This window comes from Camponotus floridanus, unplaced genomic scaffold (genome assembly GCF_003227725.1).
Source record: "Camponotus floridanus strain SB8 unplaced genomic scaffold, Cflo_v7.5 scaffold54, whole genome shotgun sequence".
Taxonomy (NCBI): Eukaryota; Metazoa; Arthropoda; class Insecta; order Hymenoptera; family Formicidae; genus Camponotus; species Camponotus floridanus.
Window position 1 is genome coordinate 882,203 of NW_020229703.1, and position 24,665 is coordinate 906,867.

The following is a 24,665-nucleotide window of genomic DNA, read 5'->3' on the forward strand; positions in this document are numbered from 1 at the left end:
GAAGTTTGCAGTCGCGAGATAAAACACGACTGCTCGCGTTTTCCGTAACGTTTCGCGCGAATTCACGGGCCCGCGCGTGTTTTACGCCTCGCCCTGAAGCGGAAACGAGAGAGGAACGCCGGCGGGATCTGCATAAAAAGCGACGTGTCTTTCTTCTCCTTCTTTTCCTCCTCCGGAGAAAAAACCACGCGTGCGACTCCGTGCAAAAGTGGAGCGAGAAAATATGAGCGCTCCGACGCGATACAATATTTCGTCTGTCGCGAAACGAATCGTTTCGACTGATATCAGCCTTGGCGCGATTTTCCGGAGGTGAAACTCACCTGCGATTGAAACGTGAGAGCGCGATATCTTGATGTTTCTTGAATAAAAGCGTTCACGCACGAAAATATTGGACAGGTTTTCATATCCCTTCAGTTTCTAAAATGGCCTGAATATCTTGTAAAATTGAATATTATCAATAAGTCTATCACTCTTTTATATATATTATTATTCTCTTTCTGTCTCTATCTCTCTTTCTTAAATAAAATAAACGATAACTGAATTCATTGAGTGATGTATAATTAAAAAATTAATAGCTATTTTTTATTTATAATCTTTTCGTTCTTTTGACATGCTAAAATTCGAATAAAAAATGCATGAAGAAATAATGCAATATTAATCATGCAATATTAATCATGCAATATTATGTCTAAAAAAATTGTGATTATATATTTTACAAAATTAATTTTTTTACATAGTTAGGAACGCTTGTAATAATTAATATTGTAATAATTAATATTCTCGCAGATATTTTACGTAATAATTTTAATCTACATAATTCGATTAAACAACAAAAAAATATATGACTTTGTCACATCTATCTTAGCATCTTTCTACATTATTGCACCGCAGCGAAGAGTTTAATATATTAATCAAGTCTATTCCTTGTTTTTTTACTAAAACAAGTACAGTAATGACTTGATAAAAAACTGACGTATTATTTAGCAGCGATACCTGTCACTTGATATTACACGCGCAGACAAATATTTTCGCAAATCGAAACATTCACGCGGGTCTACGCGCTCCGTTTGGCCGATTAGCACGATTAACATTTCTACATACCCGATACCGCAAATATTTGTGGGCGCGACGCGTAATTTCGTAATACAAATCCGGCCCGCGATACGACTATGCTACTAGGCGCGACTATGCGTGCGAGTGTGCATTCGCGGATTTAGAATCGCGTTACCCGCGAAACGCGCGATAACGCATGTATATTATGCCGGATAAAAGCGCAACGTTACTCTGCTGCAATTACAATACGCGCGATAAACAGCCACGCACGATAAACTCGTAGCGCTACAGTGAGCGCGCACTTGAATGTTTTGATCGAAATTAAGTTTAAATTATATGCGCGATCTGTATACATATTTCGATTGTCTAGGATTTTGTTTTCTATAAAACTACATATCAAAACTATCCAATTGTTGCGTCAAATACTTTATGCAGTTTTCTCGCATTCTCCTCCTTGAAGAAAGAGCAAACTTTGTTTTAATATAACATGTGACGCGTTGAATTTTTAAATAATATATGCAGTTATTATAAATGTCTATGTATATTTAGTATTTATATTAATTGATAGATCTATATGTGCATATATTATCAAATTCATGGATATTGGAACTTAATAGATCCATGATATAAATATAAATATAACCTGTAATATAGGATACATAATACATAATATAAATATAATCTATAGATTCATATTATTAAAAAATTCAGATATATAAATCTATAAATTGTTTAGATATTAAAACAGATTCTATGAGCAAGTTTCCTTCATATTTTCCATGTTAAAAGAAAACTTTCAAGATATTAGATTAATAAATTTGTAAATCTTACGACACAGTTATTATTTTTGAACACTATTGCGAATCTTCTTTTTAACGAAAACGGTTTCTGTCGTGATTCACGGTTTGATGATTTTACAACACTCACGGTAAATTGGTAATGTTGTAGCGTGTGTATCCGAGTGCCTTTCTCGGTGGTCGACGATCAAGATCAAATTTATGAAACTACCGCGACCAACCGTACTGACCCGTTTCCCCATTTCGAAGTCTTGGACTTTATATATTTGCGCTGCAGGTTCTGCGGTCAGGATTCCCGCGATAGGACGGAAAAGGGCACAAAGCCGAAGCCCTATCTAAAGCGTAGAGGACTTCGTGGTCAGACCATAAACACCGAGACAACATGCCCCCGAGAGAACGCGAAGTTACCGCAGACACTGTCGGAAAAATACTTGTTCGTGCTACTTGCTTTTCAACGATTCACCCGTATAACACCTCAACATTTCCGATAATATGGATTTATCTTTGTCATTCGTTAATTATTTTTTGCAATATTACAATTTTTTTATTTTAATATAATAATAATAAGAAAAAAATTTTCTACAAATTGTAGATATAAAATATTATATTAATATTTTATATTATATTAATATTTTAATATTTAAAAATATAGATATATATTTAACATTTATATTAGTCATGTTCGACGTAATTATTTAATCCGAATATTCCATGTATTATTTAATTAGAATATTTCGACAACGTGAATATCTTTTTAATGCAGACTGAGCATGAAATTTAGATTTGACATAATTAACGGATTTGTTAAATGACGTGTCCTTCTTTGGCTATTTTAATTTCAGTCATAAAAACATATGATCAATATTATATAACATTTTTTTTTTAAATTATTATTTTTTGATTATATATAATATTATATATAATTTTGATTATATATAATATTATATATAATATTATATATAATCAAAAAATAATAATTTTTTCAAAGATGTTTAATGTATTTCCTTTGCTTGAATGTGTCAATCGTTAATTAATTCAAATTATTGTAATACAAATTAACATAAATATTAGACCTGCATGTGTCCGAATATCCAAGAACATTAATCATAAGCTATATACTTATATAACACAATATAATTGGTCGACTTTCATAAAAAAGGAATCGAACAATATTTCATAGAGATTATTCTTGTTAAGAAGAAACATAGTTTTATCTTCTCTTTATAAAAAAGTAATTTACAATATGCTAACTCTGAGCAATAAATTATATATTATGACTGGTACATTCTATTTATCGAATTCTTATAAATAACCAAGAGAAAGAGAGATAAAACCGTCTAATTAATCCGCGTATATCGGAATATCCGAGGAAGCAAGCTCGAAACGATATCAAACGCATCCTCGCGCTGAAGATATATAATTATTAAATTCGCAATATTCTATTTTCACGATTTACAAACGTAAACATCTCTCCATTTCGGACGTTGTGTCCGGTACGGTCGAGCGGGCAGAGACTCGACGGCGAATCAAATGTACGAAATATACGAAATAACGGAGGTTGTCGGGGGCGCGGTATACAACGACGACGCGACCAGGATTTTACATGACCGTGGAAATTGTGTCTCTCCGTGGATGTTGCTAAAACGGGGGTGGAAAACGGAGCAACAGACAGAGAGAGAAAGAGACCGGAGATCGCACAGGAGTTTGGCTGCACATCGCGCATACCGGCGTGCATATATGGTCGCCATAAACATCTCTCGCAGGCACCTACCGGACCGGAGCCATGTCTGCGAGGAAAACGACGAAATCACCCGGAAGCCACCGGCGGTCCGTTATGGTCGCGTTATGCTAGAGTATCGCGTTATAAACTTCCGTGAGAGGCGTCTCAGCCGTGTGTCCGTCGTTCTCTACGCGCCGGAGATAACGATCCGCTCTTTCCCTCTCTCTATCGCATTACTCGCACTTTGGAGGACCGCTGTTGGCTCGCATGCTCGAGTTACAACTTCATGTAATCGGTACCGTGAACAAACCACGTTTCATGCCGGTGCTCCCGAACGTTTCCGTCCGCCGTGTAATATCGCCGAGAGTGCGGTAGATTCGAATAAATTCGAAACCTCGCTAATTGAAGCACCCAATGATAACATAAAATTATGACAATCGATCTTGACACCGATGTATTAAATTAAAGAAATCATTAATCGAGCTTGTTGAGAATTTTTTTTTTTTATAGTTAATTTTAATGGAGCAGAAAGAAATAATTAAAGCGATTTAATATTCATGTTCTAAAGCTCGCAATTTTTCTAGATCTTCGACGAATAGGAATATGTGTGAATTGTTAGTGAAATTCGAAATCGTCGTCACGTTTCCGCGCGCCGATAAAACGATAAATGTACAATTTTATGGCGGAATTGGTATTTTATATGACTTGTGTGAAAGAGAGCGCGGCGCATCCGCGTCGCACTTTTACGACGAATAAACTGTAAACGCTCCATCCGCATAGTAGCTCAAGTTATCAATCCAATTGCCGGTTTTAGAACGAGCGCGAAAAACCGAAAACGCGAACAATCTGTAAAACGAGAAAAGCGAGATACGCAGCTAACATATTCGAGGATGCCATCATCTGTATTAACGAGTTTCAGAATTCATTTATTTGTCGTCTCGAATTTTGCATGCTCGCGATTATTTTCACAATTATGCACATTGAATAAAAGTCATTCCATCAATTTGAATAAAACTGATTACCTTGAAAAGCAAACGAGGTAAATATTTGCCAATATATAGAATAACAATATCCTCTATTTTGTTTTCTAATGTTAAAAAAAGATAAAACCTTTTTTACACAGCTTGCCAAAAAGTTTGATAAAAATTCAAAATATATTCACGTCAAATAGACAATAGATATAAAAAAAGCCATGAATTAAAACCTATCAAAATCATTTAACAGACTCCAGAATATAATACATAGTTGTGTATAATTGTGAAGTTCGAATATATAAAAATTCCCAAACACACGGAAGGAAAAAGAGATGTACATTTCCGGTAGTTACAAATGGAAGATCCAACCATTGTTATTGAATAATCTATCTGCTATTTCGGATATCCGAAGTGCATCCGCTAAAATCTCCCAAAACTACATCCGCGCTGCGGTTATCAATGTGTTGTGATGCAAGAAAGCAAAATGACCCCAATTTGAAATCGTTCACAACTGTTTAAAACTCTTCTCGGTATTTTCTGCCAAAATAAAGTTTTTTGTTACATTATATAAGTTTGTTGAAAACGATTCGCGACTAAATCCGAAATTGAGCCGCACAAATTGGCCATTTATCTTTCCGTCAAAAGAGATCCTTAATTTTTTAAACTGTGCTGAAAATCCTCTTATTAATGATATTACGAGAACATGACAATATTTTAATTATATTATGTAAGAGTTTAGTAAGACTTAAATAGGATTGATATTGTCTTTGTTCAAGATATCATTAATCGTCCTGCAAAATTTAAAATAGAAGCGTATTTTTTCTGTAACTTTGTTAATGCTACATTTTATATCGGCTGCGCAATAAATATGCCATTTTTATTATTTTTATTTTGCCATATTTCTATATTTTTATGTTACTAGAATATTTGTCGACTATGAATGTAGTGATGCAAGTTTCAGGATTAACATTATTCACGTAAATCAAGATTTTTCGCTAAAAAGTTTTAAAACTCTAAGCTTAGAATTATAAGAGCTAACGTGTTCCATTACAACTTTATTAAAATTTAAAAAAATCTAAATTAAAATACCCGCATATGAGAAAATTCCTATCTGCCAGAGCTGAGTTGAAAGAATTAAAAATGATTACATTCCGTTCAATTAAATCTCTGCGACAAAAGCGCGAGCGCGGATCTGTGTGATATCTAAAATATATTTCAAATATATTTCTCACCTCAATAAGCGTGATCCGACTTTTACACAAAGCATACCGAATAGCGACTGTACGCTAAACGGTATTCGAAATTTTATGGTCGAACGAAACTGCACAGGTATCCTTTTAATGCACACAACGACGAAGTCATATAAATCCGATCTATAGCGGAGAGGACGAAAATTCTGAATCGGCTCGCATTCGCGTCGATCGGACCCGAAATTGGCAACAGGCAACGATGCGAGGTGCGACTTCGGCAGATTGCGCGGAGGTAGCACGGGACGATTCAGGACCAGCGAGCGGAGCTTACCGAATTATATTGTTTGATAAATCCGTAATGTATATAGATTCTCTATTAAATGGATTCGTATGCCTCTCTATCCTCCCCCCTACCCTCTCACTCCCTCCATCTCTTTCGACCCGTTTCCCATCGCGCGGCAATAATGCCGGAATGATTGGCTCTCGCTGTCTGGCCTCATAGAAACGACGAGCATTTACTACTAACAATGCGCAATGTACTATCAGCAATCTACAACCTAATCTAGGGAACGACGCGAGCGCGTTTTCGAACTGCCAGCCCTAATAGTTACGTTAGTTAATGGGTCACTGCTCATCCGTTCATATATCATGCATGAAGATGACGGAGGTAGGATCTCAGAGGGGAGCATATTAAACATTCAAAACCTACCGAACATGACAATCCGGATTTTCGGGGCATCGACTCTCGGCTTTTTGAGAGAAAGCTGATTTCGTGACTTGAATGGGTATTATGGTAAGTACATGCTCGCGCAAACATCGTACATAAGAAAGGATTGATGATTTACTAAGAGACTCGGAATAAAGATTACGAATGTTAGAAAGATGATGTAATATCAATAAAAAAAAGGTCGCAAATACGAAACAAGGTACGATACAAGATACGAAATTACTATTATTTAAACCCATTTTGGACAATTTATTCTTAAAATCTAAAACACAAGAATATTCTTCTATTTTTGATTTATAATAAAAAAATATTAGCTATTTCTATCATATTTTCTTTAACAAATCAAGAAACATATATCAGAATAAAATTATCAAATACTTTCTTCAATTTTATTCACTTATATATTATCTTAAAATAGACTTTATTTAGAATTAAATTGTTAAATTGTTTAAATTAATTTAATGTGCATTTATTTAATATTTTTATATTTCAGTATAAAATTTAAAGTTATTAAATAAATGCACAATTTAATTAATTCTAAATAGTCTATTTTAAATAATAGATAATATAATTGGAGAAAGTATTTTAACTTTTTTTTTATTATAATACATAATTTTTTTTTATTTTGAAATACAAAATATAAAATACATTTTTAATTGATTCGTGTTTATAATATTATTGTTTCTTATTTTGTTCAAATAAAGCAGCATATATATAAAACTATATGCTATATAAGTACAAAGAGCCAAGTCGATTATTTTAGCAGAACTTTTTCGGTAACGTCGCACGCGAACTCGCATGTGGTATTATCGCGAATTTTATCTCGCTTTCGGTCCCGCTATAAATCTGCAAGTAACCGAGAGTGTTACACTCAAACGTAGCAGCGAAAGAGCAGTCGCGAACACACACGAGATACGCGAATAAAATGCATCAAGCGCTCCTCCGGAAATGAATATAACGAACTCAATTAAAACCGGAGTGGGCACTCGAGAGCGCCGTAAAAACGAAGGACTCTTGCCACGTCACGAATGTCGCCGGATGAATTGAGCCGGAAGAAAGGTCAAAAAAATTCGGCCTGAATTATTTCAACGCGAAATGCTCTCGTGAAGCTTTTATCATTTACACTGAACCAAAGTCAGAACACTGACGCAAAAAATAGCTTGTATTTTAAACTATTCTCTCTGTATTCTTACTTAATTTTATTTGAAAATGTCAAGTCTTATTAAACTTTAAAGTATTTTTAAGAGGAAAATTTAATATTTGCTAATAAGTAGCGCTATAGAAATGTCAACTTACAAATAGAAAAACTTAAAATTATAATAAAAATACAAACTTGAGATAAATATAGATGAATGAAAAGTTAGAAAACATTAAAAACGTAAAATTTTTACGAAAAATTAGGATAATATGCCAAAAATAACATTACTACACGTAATTAGTAAATGCGATAATTAGTAACTGATTACAATCTTATAATCAAAAAAGTCTTACAATAAAAAAAATAATATAGTCAAAATTCGGAAAAGTTCTATTTAATCTGATATTTTTAAAAACATATATACAAAATTTTCATTATTCCTCTTCTTTCTTTTATTTTTATTCAATTAAATAATATTCTTATACATTTATGATAAATATATATTTGATTATAATTTTTGATTGATTTTTTTATCTCAAGATTGTGTGTGTATATATATATATATATATATATATATATATATATATATATGTATGTATATATATGTATGTATATATATGTATGTATATATATGTATGTATATGTATGTATATAAAATTGAAAATTATTTACTCACCAGCACGATGCGCAACAGTGAAGTTGTAGTCTTCTACACGATGTTGATCTGTAAAATACAAACATATTCAAATTATACAATGTCTCTACAAAAAATTTTCAAAATAATTATTGCGTTCTCAATTAAACTTATCATTTCTCCATTAAATAGATTTTTAATATAAACAAATTACATAATTTTTGAAAGAAATATTTAAAAAAAATAAATTTTGCCTGTTTTCCTCAATTCATTTAAAAAATAAATTTTTATATTTCAAAAATGTATGACAAATAAAAAAATTAATTTTTACATAAATACACTAAATAATTATAAATCTTAAACAATTTTTAAAAATATTACATATTTAATATATAATATTAACTATTATAAATATTTCACAAAGTTAAAAATCTAAAATATTTTATGAAATTATAATAATATAATTAAAAAGAAATATGATAAAATAATGAATTAAATAAATCATGAATTGCTTACCACACAGTTGCTTCTCAGTTGCCTGATGTTTCCCCGGGTCTCCTCTTTTATGCTTTGTTGCTCTTTGGCATTTACTTTGATATTCACTCGCGAAAACACATTTAATTGCGATCACACGCAAATTGCTAATTAATAGTATATGATCGCACGACACTTTGTACGGCATTTCCTAAATTAACCGCACACGATTTATTATTATATATTGCGTATAAACGACGAGAAAACTACCGAAAAAATGACAGACAATTTACATCTAAAGTAGCGAAAAATTCAAATACTAAATAAATAATTATCGCCCGTGTTGCAATATTGGAAAATAAATGAAATAGTAATAATGCATAATCCAATCGATCATTTATCATATCTCTATTTAAACATATAGCGTGAGATGTATATTTCGATAAACAGCCGGAATATTCACGTTATGTGCTTATCGCGAGAGTTAAAATACTAAATAAATAATTACCGCCCGTATCACAATATTGAAAAGCAAGTGAAATAATTTATAATTCAATCTCACAAAATGTATCACTTATCGTTTCGATCTCTATTTAAATAAAAATATATACACAACGCGAGATATCTCCACTTCGACAAATTGCCGGAATATTTTAGATTATCGCGAGAGAGCCTTCATTTCGCAGACGAATAATTAGCAATTGTAATAATTCGATTTTACGATCGATGACTCTGATCGAGGTCTCTCGGTACTTTCCGCGATCGCGGTTTAAAAGATACTACGACAGCGGAGCGCGTCGCGTGTACGTGAGCTCTGACTCGAGTCATGACGTCACAAGGTTGTTACTGACAAGGTCGCCGCTGCGTATGGCGCGCTACACACGTTTAGTACGGAACGAGTGCCCGACACGTCGACAATCGTTGACTTCCCCTTCATCGCTACGGAACATTGGAATGTTTGACAAAATACGAAATATTCTATTCCTCGAATTTTTAAATAATCATTAGTGAACAATTCGCGTATTGTGATATCTTTTTGTTTAATCAATTTCGTGCATCGTCGCGTGTTCTCGATAAATGAATTATACTTTAATCGGTAAAAAGTTAGTATTCTGAATATCGCGATGTAATAAAAATTTATAGTTGTCTATATCACTTATATTATTTCGATTTGTACTTGAACTTGCAATTCGTGAATGTAAGAAATAAAACGCGTCTTTGTTTATTACTCGATGGTATGTTAGTACGACATAATGAAAGATGTTTCATTAACAAAAAACGTCAAACAACAAAGACACTGAAAAGAAAAAAATAATAGACGTGTCTCGCTATAAAAAAAATATTGGGTAGGGAAAAGAAGGAGATAAGACGATATTATTCTATCAATGTTCGTACGTATGTAAGCAAAGTATATCATTGTATCGTGATCGTTATTATCATTCGTGCGGCAGGATTCGAAGCGACATGAGCCGTTTCATATACATATAACCTCCTAAAAATTCTCGAAACGTATCATAAATTTCGCATTTACATATCGTTATATTATAATTCGCCACGTGTATTTCGCGAGATTTAATTAATCAAAATCGATAATATGAGAGCATACATTATTTATTAAAGTCGTATTACCGCATGAATTTAATTGCATCGATTGTCAAGCATCGAATGATTCTATCAAAATAATTCTGCGATTTTCATCATTCTTATTCCTTCGCTATAATAAGTATAATAAAATAGGCATCGCGTGTAATTATATCGGGAGTGCCGTTTAAAGTGTCGCGCGAGTGTCGTATTCAAATTGCGCATGTAATTGTAATTAAGTGTTTTCGCGAGTGAGTGCTACAAAGAAGCAGCAAAGAGGAAGGAGCAGACCCGAAGAGAAATCGGACCACAACGGAGCAACTATTTGGTGAGTAAAATTTACTTCATTTATTATTTGTTAGAGATTATTTGCTTGTTTACTCTTTCGTGGTAATAATGTTTTATATATTATGCCTGATATAAGGCACGTAAAATATATTTTCAAGAGAGATTTTTTATTTTAAAACATTTAAAACGTTTAATAATTATAATTTATAATTATATATATAATAATTATAATATTTTTATATAACTTTTCACAAAATATTTCTCAACATTGTTTAAAATATCGAAGAGTAAATAAGTAAATTCAATTAAGCATAATAATTATTTTTAAGGTGTTAATTATTTTTTTGCTTTATATACATACGATGCACAACGGAGTTGTAATATTTAACTGTTGTGCATTGTATAGTGAGTACTAAATTATTTTCTCTCTATTTTATATAACTATCTATTTTATTTAATGTATTTGATATTGAGAATGTACAAGAAATAATTTTTAAAAATTATATTATACATACATATATGAAATTAGAAGGGGAAGAGAGAAATATAATCGAATAGAATAGAAATAGAATCGAATAGAAATATTGGATAAAGCATGAAAGAAATGCGGAAAATTGTAAAGAATTTTTCAATCAAAAATTAATCTAACACACAATGTGACATTTGATATATTCGTTTATACCGTTAATTTGCTCGACATTTCCCAAACATTCGGATTGACGAGCGATTCTCCATCCGCGTTTTCAAAATACACAACCGGGACGTTCTCTCGGTGTTTCTTAAAGAACTTTGCCGAGCGCTTTTCACTTCCCTATTTTTGAAAAGAAAATGCTTTATCTTTCTTTTTCGCCGTTTTCCCGTCGTCATCGTAGTGCACTTACTTAGCACGAGCGGCCAATCTACCAAGTAACTGGTCTTTCAGCCGAGTATCTCCGTGGAAAAGCCCCGAGTAGAGGCTGACCCTTCTCGGCAATCGCCGAGCTTAGACAACCCGGTTCGTTGTACAATCCATTATACAGTTTTGGTAAAGCATATACATCTATGAAAAAATTCATTATACGCTTGAATAAAAGTAGTTTCGTGTATGATTAATTATATTAATAGCTTCAACTTAATAATTTGAAAAATCAGCTACAGTTTAGAATAGAAATTTGATTAAATTTTGTTTTTGAAAAGATCTCATCAAAGGATCAAAGTTTCATTATTATTAAGTATGCTTATTAAATGTTTCCAGCATACTTATGTATTAAATAAAAATAAAAAATTTATTTATTAATTTTAGCATATTTATTATTATATATATGTATTTCATACTTATTAATGCATTCCATCATTTATTATCATTACGTACTTTAAAATTGAGAGAAAGAAATGAAAGAAATCTAATCAGAATCTTGGAAAATTCGCTGAGAATTATTGCAAATGAAGTAGCTGTACATTACTTGGAGTCTATCGACATTACATGTAATGGATCTCGTTTCTTGTCGATGAGAACCAGGTTTGCCGAGACTATGTCTATAGTTATACTTGATTCGAAGACCAGTTATATTCGCTAGATTGACCATTTCTGATAAGTTAGTGCCGGCGAACCATCGAGCAGAAATCGCGGAATTCTAAGGGAAAGAAAGATGAACGTTTTCTTCCTCGAATGAGCAAGTGCGCCGATAAAATCTTCGGCAATCTTTTCACAGACTTGCGGCAAATTCTCTTTCAACCGTAAAGAAAAACCTACTCGCCGATACGCTACACGATATCTGTCTGTACGATAGACATTCAAATTATATATGTAAATTATAGAAAAAGAAATAATGTTAAATTTACCTGACTTTTTTGCTTTGAAGAAATATATACATGAAAGAATACTTTAAAATTCGATGCATTTTCAAACAGCTGACATATTGGAAACGTGTACCAATATAAATATCGTGTCACAAAACAATCTCTATCGTGACAACCGTAGCTGTTACTGTCCACAGATTTAATTATTCTACATAACGTATTTAACGTATGTTGTTGCACATGTGCACCAAATAGTAAATGTATTCATTCAAATTAACGCGTCTCTGCATTGCGCTTGTAAACCGCAGGAATAAGCTTTACTGTGTCTTTACAATGAATGAAATTTATTTCTTTGAAACAACCTCAGAAGGACAACATTTCGTGTGTGTTTTAAATATCGCGTACATAAAGTTGTGCGAAATAAAATTCGTTATTCGGCATTCGGTGGAAGTTTTTTTAAAAACAACGCCGCTAACGCGTAATACAGATATACTAACGTACATTACTTTCTTAAGGTAGTAATAAAAACCGCCGCCGTGTATTTGCTCGCGCTATTTTTATCACCTCTAGAAATATATTCGAGAATACATAGAACGCCACCACAAGCATTGCTCGAATACTTTGAGTTACGTGACTGCTATAAACTGCAAGTCGGTATACCCATGAAAAACAGACGCACGCTTGGCGTACAATTTTTATGGCAGACAATACATATGTTCTAAAAATCGGATACATTTGTCGAATGGCATTAAATGTTCGAAAATTAATCACAATTTCACATTCATTTCTAATTATTTTTTAAAAATTTAAATTTTAAATTGTAAATTTTATTTAACTTACGATTAGTAAATAATAAAAACGAAAATAATAATGTTACATTCGAGTTAGAACGCTTTATAAAATAGAAAATTATTTTCACATTTTCTCTTACCAGTGCAAATTAATTTTTTATTTAATCTAGAAATTTTATCAGCGTTAATAGTAAGTTAAATATGATTCACTCAATGATATAATTATATTGATGTAGATTTACAAGAGAAAGAAGTTCATGAAGTAACACACGCGAGCTAGGAAAATTGCGTGCTGTTGCGAAAGCCAAGAGAGAAAAGATCTAATTCGGAAGAAACACACACGCGCGTTTCTGAAAATCTCAGAATTTTATGCTGGCACGTGTGACAGCGGCGCCGGAATACTTGGGACGTTTAATCCCAGTCTGCCATCGTGTTTCATATGGATTAAGTTGCGCTTTATCTCGAGGTATAATTCCCATAATCCGGCTAAATTCCCGAGAAAAAAATTTTTCGTATTAAACATTACTGGCGCGCCGATTCCCTTTTTCTTTTCGCGTCTCTAAAATGAACATTACAGAAAAAGAATGGAGCAAAAAGCAACACGAGACTCGAAGAAGGAATAATAGAAGTAATATGTCAACGAATAATATATCAATATAATTTATTACAAGATAATATATTATAGAGATAAAGGTATATTATAGAATTAAAATTTTCTGTTTTATGAATTTTTGAAAATTTTATTCTCCAAATTGTGATCTTTTACGTTGTTATACGTAAAATTATTACGTGACGCTTTGATCTATCTGCATCTCCATTTTTGATGCTTATGTCGCATCGTGAGAATTTCATTTTTCTACGTGCGATAGTATTATGCCTGTTTTTCCATTTTCGAGTCACGATTTAAGAAGGCAAATAGATACAGATTTCAACAAAATCTTAAGAAAAATTAAATTTAAATCAGTAACACTCTTTTGTTCCAATATAGTAAATTGAAAATTATTCTGAATTAAACTCATTAAAAAAATTTTATTAATAATTTGAACAATAGAGAAACAGTAAAACATTGAACAGATTGTTCAAATGTCTCGCCAATGGAAAATTATTCTTTAGCTATTTCATTTACATTTGGCTTATAGAGATAAAAGAAACGACATATCGGTTCTTTTTTCCTTCTTACTTCTCCTTTTCCCCCTCGTCTTGATACACCACTTAAGTCAAGGAACCAATCTACTGAGCAACTGGTTCTTCAAGCAAGTATCACTAGAGGGATTTGAGAAAAGCTAACTTCTCTCTGCAATGAGAAAGCTTAGACGTGCTACCGATCTCTCTCTTCCTATTTTTGTATTTCTTTTTTTCTTGTTCTCTCTCTCTCTCTCTCTCTCTCTCTCTCTCTCTCTCTCTCTCTCTCTCTCCCCCTTTCGCTCTCTTTGAAACGTTCATTTTATTTCGAATTGTTGAATTTTTGATTGCGAATCTTTAAAGTTCAAGTATCAGTCAAAATAGAAAAATGATAAAAGAAAATTAGAAATGGAAAATATATTTGTTTTGCGATTTGAAACAGATGAAAAATATATTTCTGCTTATTGTAAAATATTTAATTTTAATTACCATCAAAATTATTTATTAATTGAAATTTAATATCACATTTATCCAATTGAAATTTAATACCACATGACACATCAATTACATTGAGTATATATTTAACCTATATAATAAATATTTTGATCCCCATAACAAGGCAATAAATTAAATCTTGATAACTGTCATTATTAGTGATAACAATTAAAAGTTTTAAATTAATCTCAATGATTTTGATATATATTAGTGCTATTAAAAATGCGTTTTTAATAGCATATCATTTATATATTTATTACGATAAAAAAACATTTAAAATTTTTAATATCAATAATAAAAAGCAGAGATATATGCAACGAAAATAATGACTGCAAAACAAACGTTTGGCATTTTTTATTTTCTTGCAGGAAAGAAACATATATTTGCAAGCAATAATAATTTCACATTAACAGTTAAAATTACAGTTACCTCTAAATATTTCTAAGTACAGTTATTCTTAAGATAATAAAAACTTTAAATGCACTTTCTAAAAATTTTGTTTATTTGTCCTTTTTAATAACTGTCTTTGTGTAACTGTTATAATTAATGTTTAATTAAAATGAAAAATAAAGTGGAAAAAAAGTGAGAAACTTTTTCACATTTTTCTACTACTTTCTTGTTTTTTAAATTTGCTTTTTGTGTCACTGAAATGTATACAATTTTTTATACATTTTTGATATTTTAAATTATGTACGCTAAAAATAAATATATCGAAATTATAATCATTTATTATTATTTATTAGTATTCAGTTTAAAAGCTAACTGAAATAAAATTGTAGTCTTTAATTTATATTGATATTTAATTTAAAAGCAAATTAAAATAATAAAAATAATTTCTGATATATATATATATATATATATATATATATATATATATGTATGTATTTTTTTTACAAATCATTTATAATTAAAATTCTTCGAAAACCGCGTACAATATTGTATTATTTCTAAAGTAGAATGAAAAGTTGTCTAAAATAGTTAATTTGTTGCTTGCTTTTGGAAATAATAATAATTTAAAGAAATGCTCTGACGTTAAAATTGACTCTTCAAATAATTTACTTGAAATATGAGAAAGAGAAAGAGAAAAATATGTGTGAGAGTTTATTATTTGTAAACTCTTCTTTTTAGATTAAACACGAAGGTAAAGAAGATAAAATCTCTTTCATGCCACGTTGCTTAATATTTTAATAAACTTCTTCTATTATACTAAATCAAAAACGCTAGCTAAAGCTAGCTAGATGCTAGCTAAATTAAACGCGTTTAGTGGTTCTTACGCTTCTGTTAATATCAGTTATACGAAAAGGGAGCATATGATTAAATCGAGAGAGATTACGTAAACAAGGATATTATACAAAACAAGATATTAACGAGATAATTTTCCATTTCTCGCATTTAACCATGCGATTAATATTAATAAATGTAAATATAATACTTGCCAATCTTACTTGTCAAAAAGATGCTAAATTAAATTTAATTAATTAAGCTCGTGTAATTCGTCTTTGGCAAAATTAGAGCTTTTATGCACGATATAGTATCTCTAATTGATTTTGCTGCAGAGCAACGAGAGAAACCAGATCGGCTTTCGTTTATGTCCGTTATGTCCATACTTCGCATTTCGATGAACCATCACGTCGCACGTTTAATTAATCCGATTACAAACGAAGTTATTCTCGATATTCTCGCTTGTAACTTGGTTGCTGCGTTAATCGGAATCGCGAACTTTAATAAATTACAATTCTCCATCGCGCCAGTATCTAAGTCCATTTCATTGAAAAGATCAGTACGGAGATTTCGAAATGCGATAACTAACTTGTAAAAATCGGTCAAAGGGTCAATGCACGTGAAATAAGTTTTACTATTTAAAAAATCATCATTATTTCTCTATTTAAGTCATCAATTATATTACATAAAAGAATTATAAAAGCAATTCAATTGCAAAAATTTTATAAAGAAAAGATTATTCTCAATATTTAATTATTAATTATTTATTAAATAATTAATTATTAATTAATTATTTAATATATCTCAATATTTAATTCTTACAATCAAGAGATACGCCTATTAATTTATTCGTTATGATTAGTAATATTATTCTAATTCACCCTTTAATTTAATTCGCCGGTCAAGTTATATAAAGCGAATGCTAGTTACTGATGAATAAAATTTCTTATCAATTTTCGCTTCTATAGAAAACATGATATTAAATTGTATAATGTATATATAATCTTTCATTCCCACATTATAATTCAAAGTAATCCCTAATTGCCTGTAATGTATCCGTGAAATTTCAAAGTAATGCTGCGAACGCACTTTGTAGACGCGGACCATTCAACGTCGAATTTTCCAACGGTTCTATTGATGAAGAACTTAGTAGATATGTGTCGGAAATATCTCCGCAGTTCATCCACGACGTAATCGCGAGAATCGTCCTCATGAGGAAATCATTCGTGTTAAACGACGGTACTTGTCGTACGAATCTTTTTATTCGTGCGATTAACTCTCACGAGACTCGAGAATGGCGATGTAAGAGGGTTTGTCTTTTCCATTCTCTTCTCGCTCGCGTGAATGAGAAGAATATAAGCGTGTAATAGGATAATCTGAGACAGGTGCTACCTGTAGATAATATATGAGAACAATATTAATCCTCTACAATCTTACGTGCAGCGCAGCGTTTTCTATAAAAATATATATACATCATATATAATGTCCTGAAATTATTTAAAACTTGTAACGTTAAAACAGTTGCTGATTCTTAAAAGGTTGGCGATAATAAAAAAAAAACATTATTATATATCGGACACACATATAGTACAGTAAAACTAGAATAAGATTTTATGTTCTGATTTTTCACACTTATCACATTCGCCAATTTGTTTTTAATAAATTTCAAATAGAGGGATATATTTTCGCTTGACAAAAATATACATTAATACATTTCACCTACAAACATGTTTCACCGATATTACCATAAAATAACCGTATGATAATGTTATGGAAGATGAGCTCGTAGTTGGACGAATAAATTTGCTGGCTACGTGATCGTCTTGCCAATGTCGCGATCGATAGCTTGTTGCGACTACGTGCGGTTTTCGACTCTGTTCCGTTGTAACGACGATGCCCGGCCGAGGACGAATAACCACTGATTAACGTGCTCATGCCCTGTTGAGCGAAATACGCTCCGACAGCAAATGAGAAAAGAGAAATTGTAACGATAGAGCAGATCTTGTTTAGAAGAGGGAGATGAACGTTCCCGAATAGAGCTTCCAGTTATGTATTTGATTGTCAATATGGTTGCACATTTTATTGTTAAAAATTACGCTACTTCCATTCTCGCTGCAATTTATTATTGGTATGTATTGCAATTATTAATACTTAAATTATATGATTTTCATTTTTTTTATTTTTAAGTGTATATTATATATATTTAGATTATTGTTTCTAAATTCTATCAGAAATAGTTGATTGTTGATGAACTTCGACTATTGATTTATTGATCTCTTATTAAGACAACTAATCGCGGTGCGTTTATTCAACGTTTTTTTCACGTCAGTACGTGACTATTTCGCGAAGAACCGCGTTTATAATCTCTTCGTTGAAGTTCCACTCACGAAAACGAGCAATTCATTTTCAACGTCAACGTTACATTTCGCGTCTGATTTTTTCGAAAATCTCATATTAACTTATGGCCGAATTCGTTATGTTTATATCCGTTATGTATAAATTGACGAACGATATTAGAGAGCGATTCTGCATTTAAAAAAAATCTGATATATTTTATAAATATGAATTCTTATACGGCAAATAAAATAATAAAATAAGCAATTTGCAAAAAGTGCTAAAACGAAAATTATCACTTTTCGATTTGGTATTTCTAGTGATATATCTCTATTATTAAAGGAGAGAGAAAAAGTGCGGATAAATGAAATTATTGAAGAATTATGAGAACAAAATTCTTTGTTTTCACACTTTCGCACCAAAATTTTTTTAAATATAAGTATTATATTTCTATGGATTCTATTTTTAATCAATATATTTTTATCAAACTCAATTCTAAGATTCTCACGTCAGTTTTGATCGATTCAGAAATAGCTTCCATCTCTCATTATTCATATCGTAATTATCCAGTTTAATATAGTATCCATGTACATAATGTATGTGGCATGCATTGAGAGAGGCGAGATATTAATGTGTAGATACGTATATATATGCCTGAATGTGTTATCACTCTATGAGAATGAGATCTTGCTGTGACTCGTTGATTTATCATTTTGATCGACAAGATACTGGAGTGCTCCTACGAATTATAAACTACGCAATACGATAACTGAAAGCTGATCAACATGCTGTCGCGAATTATTATTAACTGGTGCACTCTATGCATATGAACGTTACTTTTATAATCATTATAATCATTTTTAAGAACGAGTATATTTTTACATCATCTTCCTCACTCAACGGATTATTTTAAAGAACTCGCTTAATTTACAACATATCGATTATTTAAGAAACTATGACTGTTTAAAACAATGAAAATAAATCCAATTTATTTCGCCAATCTCTCCGCCCGATTTGCTCGCATCCACGAGGGAACATTCGGCGAGTTCAGTAGCTTCAGCAAATTGTTATTACTATCGTTCAAGTTTTCCGAATCGCAATGGCAAAGCCCCGCAGGCGAACACCGACGATTCTCCGCGGCCCACTAATGGCACTCCTGCGGAAACTGCGGCCAACATGATTCTGCACGATAAAATGCACACACGGAAAGCTCGCGGCGAGAGTACGCACACGGAGTTCCAAGAGCTAAGATGTGGAAAGAACATTTTAACTTCTCGTACGAACACAAAATAATGGCATTCGTGATCGAATTAAACGCATGGATCACGTAAAAGATCATGTAATTATATTTTAGGAAATGGCGCTGGAAAATTGTTTATTGTGAGATTGATAATCATATCGAATGAATAGAAAGGACAAAAATAATTGTTAACGTTACTACGAGAAAATTAATGAAAAAATTGTTGCGTATAGAATATTTATTGGACAGTATGTGCAATAAAGAGGTGTTCATAATATCGACTTTAATTGATGCTTCTATCGAGCAGCTCTTAACATAATCAGTGCACTTAACGCAAAATTAAGGCAGCGATGCAATTGCGAACAATTGCGAAGCGCGGCATGACTGCTCCCCCAATTTGATACTCGTTGTATTACACGTAATCATCGTCGCATACAACGGCGGCCTCGTATTCAAAGCCACCAACAGAGCCGTGATATCGCATTTGCATGGCACGAATGGCAAATACCAAGGAGATGAGCGAAAAGATCTCCATTATCAATGTGTAAGCATTATCATACTAGAAATCATGTTTATGTTTATCTCTATTACATTAATATATCTAAATTTCATTTTACCGTGTAAAATGTTTTTAAATAATTTATGATATGTGTATGCTTTTTAAACGTCATTAGGTTACTTTTCAGAAATTTATATTTTCGTAATCGCATTATTTCTGACATTAACTCAGAATCAATCAGAATAACTCACATTCAGAATTTCGAATTTTAAGGATACGTCATTTCCTTCTCTTCGTTCAAAATCGCGCAATTTGGGCATAGAGCACTATTCCGGGGCACCGTAAATTATATAGTCGTCCAACAAACTTACCAGAGTCCGTTAGGGTGATACTTTGTGGCCCGTTAATAGCACTTTTAGGGAAACCGCGGCGACGATTTTGCACTATAAAATAGTCGCGTGGCAAAACGATCGACCGCCCATTCGTTCGGCGGTGCAACAGAGATTCGCGAAAGCTTACATATTCCTTTTTTTTTCTCTTTCTCTTTTTATATACCCTCTCATAGATTTAAATGGTTTCACAAATGCACGCAATTCACTCAAAGGGGCTTACTACGTTGCACTCGAGATAATGCGCATCTATGCGATGAGCAAAGATGCGTAATTGAAATATAATTGCGATAATGGATAAAAGAAGAGAATTAATTGCAATATCTACGGCGCTCGTCCAAAAATGTTTCGAAATTTTATTAATATACATAAAAGTATGCAAAAATAATTATCTTGTGAAGCAAGCCCCTATTACATTTTTATCATAAAATTATTATTATAAAGATACTGCATTCATGTTATAATTATACATTAAAGAAGATTTCAAAAGCATGCGATTAAGCCAACAACATTGTTTTAAATCTTTTTTCGCGGGCAGCTTTAAAAATTTCCTGGCGAAGTTTCAAATTCACATCGGAGAAAGGAAATTTGATTAGCGCGCGATTAGAATAGATAGGCAATGTCTGTAATACTGGCATTCCGTCTAACGAATTGTATCATCAGCGTTCGATCGGAACAAACGATTGCGTGAGATACATTAGATCGTTCTAGCTGTTCACTTCCGCCCGCATTTTGATGCCATCCGCCGACGAGATCGCTCGTGATGCAGCCTCATTAAATTCTATTAACGTCGTGGCGCTCGTATTTTCATCTAACTGCTATAGGGTCGGACCGACACGCAAAATTAGCCGCGTTACGCTGGTCAATCACACCACTATTTTGATAGTTGAATAGACTGGATTAACGAAACTTAAACACTGCCGATGATATGATGCGCCGGAAAATATGTAACAATGCTAGGACCGATCAGCTGTTAATATTATAATCCTCGAATTGATAATTATAATTAATATATTTAATAAATAAATAATAAATAAATAATAAATATATTTACAATTTTGCAAATGCATCAGATGCCACCTGACAACAAATTAAACGTGGTATAGTACTTTCCTGGTAAAAAAATATTACTTTACAATCATATAATTTATTCATTATTATTATCAATATTATCAATTAATTCATAATTATTATGAAAAGTAATATTAATTATATAATATATAAAGTAATTTCAAATTGCGTGAGATTAATTTTATCTACTAATTATAGATAAAATATTCGCATTTGTTGTACTTGATAAATTTAACACTCTTCACTGTATCAATTATAATTTACAGAATTCTGATTCATTTTCTCGGAACTGTTTTGGTTCCGCTTTCAAATCTGCCTCCCTTACGAAATTACGATTGCTATCGCAATCCAACCCCGATTTTACGGTACATTGAAAGCAAGGTAAGACGAAATGCTGTTTGGAAAAGCAAAGAACACACGCACGGGAGAATACAGAGAATGAGAAGGAGCGGATCTATTCGTTTCATCAAAGAACCGACATACAGACGGCACGTTAACCTAGCGTCAGCCGATTGCACCGAGAGCGTTAGACACTATGCGTCGTAAAAGGAGATACATACACCGGAAGGCAGGGCCGGTGGAAGATAGATAGGTCGGAAAGCAGAGAGACGGAACGTCAATAGAGCGCGAAGGACAGCCCCATTGGTCGGTACCAGGGTACCGTATTTCCTTTACCGGAGGAAGCGCTCTCGCAGATAGTATGCGTGTGTCTAGAGGGGGAGGGAGGGAGAAGGCCAGGGGTAATTAGAATTTCCCTAATGTACGCGATACGTCAAAATCCACGAATATACGAGCGACCGTCGTATACATTGCCATAAATCCGTGCGCTGGCAGGCAGTGAACTGGCGTCAATGGTGCTTCGACGATAGCCAAGTGGAGAGAGAGAGAGAGACAGCGAGGAGGGGGAGAGGGGAGGAGGAAAGGGGTGAGTTTGCACGCGCGTGACCACGTGTTTGTACAGGGGTTGATATCTAATAGTGTGTGTGTATATATGAGGGAATATGCATATAAATCTATGTGCTGTACGGGACATCTCTCTTTGACAGTTGGAAATTTCAATCATCTTGATTATCAAGCTACAAAAATAATTCATGTAATTGTTATTATTAAACAAAAATAATATTTTCTTTGATGTCAATTTGTGAGACGCTAAAGTTAAAAATAATTCGGAGAAAAATAAGGAGAGACCCTTGAGACAAAAGATTTGACAAATAATTTGTTTCTTAAAATGAGAGAAAACTGACTCAGGGGTTTTCTCCCTCCTAGGTTTATTTTAACTTTGGGACACAGAATTGTATATAGAGCTTTAAGAATTTCCATTCGGATGTTACGAGTGTTTACATATACGTAGGCGTGTTGGGATTGAGAATAAAGATATTCAGGAGAGTAGTTTTGGAAAGTAAGCGAAAAAGCAACTGTATCTCAAGATGTGCGTCATCCAAAGAATTTCAAATGTGCTTGGTTTTTTTATATATCTCATATGAATCATAAAAATTCTAAAGAGAGAATCGAGATTATTATATCTAAAAGAAATCTTCACTATCTATCAATGCATTATATTTTACAAAGATGATTTATGAGAATTTTTCATTGATATAGTCGTATATGAAATTTTCATTAAACATTAATCATAATTATTAGTCGATACTCCTTCGCGCCTGAAGTATTCACGCGTAACAAATATTTGGCAAAGAGACCAATTATATAAATATGTTATCATTGTCGAGAGCCTAATGCAATAAATACGGTGAATTGCGAATGCGCAAACTCCGTGCCTAGCTTGTAGCATCGAATATATGCATATTCAGGACTTGTTATGTAGTCGAGCGATATGGCCGCGGGCCGGTCGCGGCGGGCCACGCCGGAGATACCGAGGGATAGCTGGTGACGGACTGCCGGACATCCGACCTGTTACCCCTCGGGCCCCGCTGCCACCTCTTTGGGAGGCTGTCTGCGCATTACCTCTCTCTCTCTCTTTCTCTTTCCCTCACTCTCTCTCTCTCTCTCTCTCTCTCTCTCTCTCTCTCTCTCTCTCTCTCTCGCGCGCTTTCTGTCTACTCCCCTTGATCCACAACTTCCCACCCCTCGCGCGCGACCGAAATTCACCGTAACGTTACACGACACGACGGACGGCTTCTCTCCTCTCCGCTCTTCATCTCCGATTCGGCTGCGATCAGCTCGGGCGAATCCGCTGGATCCATCTGCCGACCATCGCATTTCCCTCTTCCCCCTCTCCCCGCTTTACGCCTGATGGCATAGAGATGCCAGGAGTGGAAGTGGTAAGCATTGATACCGTTGTAAGTAACGGTGCGGGTATAAGGGTGCGCGTGACGCGATAGGGTTGCTTGGCTAATGCGGACTCTGCGATGTAGGCAATGCTCGATTCGCATGATTAATGAATTCTCGACGATACGACGTTACGTAACGCGAAATCATGAACAAAATGCGAAAGGTGAAAATCCTTAGTTTCACTCTTCCATATTTCACAATATGAGTTGAACTAAAGAAAGATACTAATCCGTTAATCCATTTGCACATCGTAATATTCGGAAACTTTATAAAATTCAATTATTCTATAATATTGCTATCGAATATTGCTTAAGAAGTATTAATATAAATTAATATTTATTAATTAATTATTATTAATTAATATAAATTATTAAGATATAAATTATTAATCTATATAAATTATTAAAATATTTAATTAATAATTTAATAATTTTCTTATTAATATTTTCATGTAAAATTTTATTTGTCAACTCTCATTTTTTTTGATAGCTACATCTTAAATATTTCTAATTGTAAGTTACATAATCATTCCTCTATCTATTAATATTATTACAGTGCATATATCTACGATATAAGTTATAATTATCTTTTTTCGTATATTATTTATTTACTATTTTCGTTAATTATTTGTTTCCGTTTTCCATACAAATCGATATAAAAATATAATTTATCGAAACATAACAAGCAAAAAACCGTGTCTGTAATAAAACAATATTTGCAGAGAAAGTCGAGAAGTCGGTATTCAGCGATTCAATCACTGTTCCAATGATAGTAAAATTCTAACACAATTGGATATAGTCTCATTATTTTATCTCCGCGATTCGATTTCTATAGACAATACTCGCAAGCCTCGAATAAT

At 32.8% G+C, this 24,665-nt stretch overlaps 2 protein-coding genes across 3 annotated transcripts in view; one reads left to right on the plus strand and one right to left on the minus strand.

Moving 5' to 3' along the window:
* LOC105257364 (lachesin) overlaps positions 1-24,665 on the minus strand; it is a 139,595-nt gene that overhangs the window by 87,942 nt on the left and 26,988 nt on the right. The window contains exons 1-2 of one of the 2 annotated variants that reach the window (XM_011267931.2): positions 8,750-8,965; positions 8,276-8,323 (exon numbers count right to left, since the gene is read on the minus strand). The gene's annotated coding sequence lies outside the window, so the exon portion shown is untranslated. Of the gene's footprint in view, positions 1-8,275; positions 8,324-8,749; positions 8,966-24,665 lie in introns of those variants that run through there. The other variant, XM_025412644.1, reaches the window with a different exon arrangement.
* Positions 10,468-24,665, plus strand: part of LOC105257365 (4-coumarate--CoA ligase 1) — a 92,254-nt gene continuing 78,056 nt past the window's right edge. Inside the window, exon 1 of the mRNA XM_011267934.3 lies at positions 10,468-10,616. The gene's annotated coding sequence lies outside the window, so the exon portion shown is untranslated. The remainder of the gene's footprint in view (positions 10,617-24,665) is intronic.